This window comes from Aphanomyces invadans (genome assembly GCF_000520115.1).
Source record: "Aphanomyces invadans strain NJM9701 unplaced genomic scaffold supercont1.4, whole genome shotgun sequence".
Taxonomy (NCBI): Eukaryota; Oomycota; class Saprolegniomycetes; order Saprolegniales; family Verrucalvaceae; genus Aphanomyces; species Aphanomyces invadans.
In genome coordinates, this window is record NW_008580149.1 from 127,364 (window position 1) to 127,926 (window position 563).

A 563-nucleotide genomic window follows, 5' to 3' on the forward strand; every position below is an offset into this window, starting at 1 on the left:
GGCTCTCTTCTTCAATACGCTGATCCAAAAGCTCCAAGTTGAGCATGTCGTCATTCTTGTCTTTGCTTCGAGGAATCTTGTAGTTGAAGTCTCTAACCACTGCTGCAATCGCAACTCGCGAGAGCTTGCCGTTCACACTCTTTAAAAGGAGATTTTCACATAACGCCCCTCGCTGGTCATCGGTCAAATTTGACTTGGATTTTGTATGGGAACTTTGCATCGACCTTTCGTTGGCAGTTGTGCAAATAGAATTAAACCCCGAAACCTCGTGTTAGTCCGCAACGAGCTTCGCTTAGCCACTCAATTTTAGACCAATCAGAAAAGAGGAAGATGAATTTTTCGACTTATCTGCAATAGTTCCCAATCAGAGTAGTATATTAATATTCCAGAAGTATGGTCGAGTACCACGGGGGAAGGATTTCCGTCGTTCCCTTTATGTCTCTGTACTGGCTTTTGAACTGGGATGAGTTTGACACTAGACTAACGGCGCAGTCCGTTGTACACCATTAAGTTCACACTTGCTGTTCAAGTCAATTGACTACCCTCCCGCCACCATGCCCACC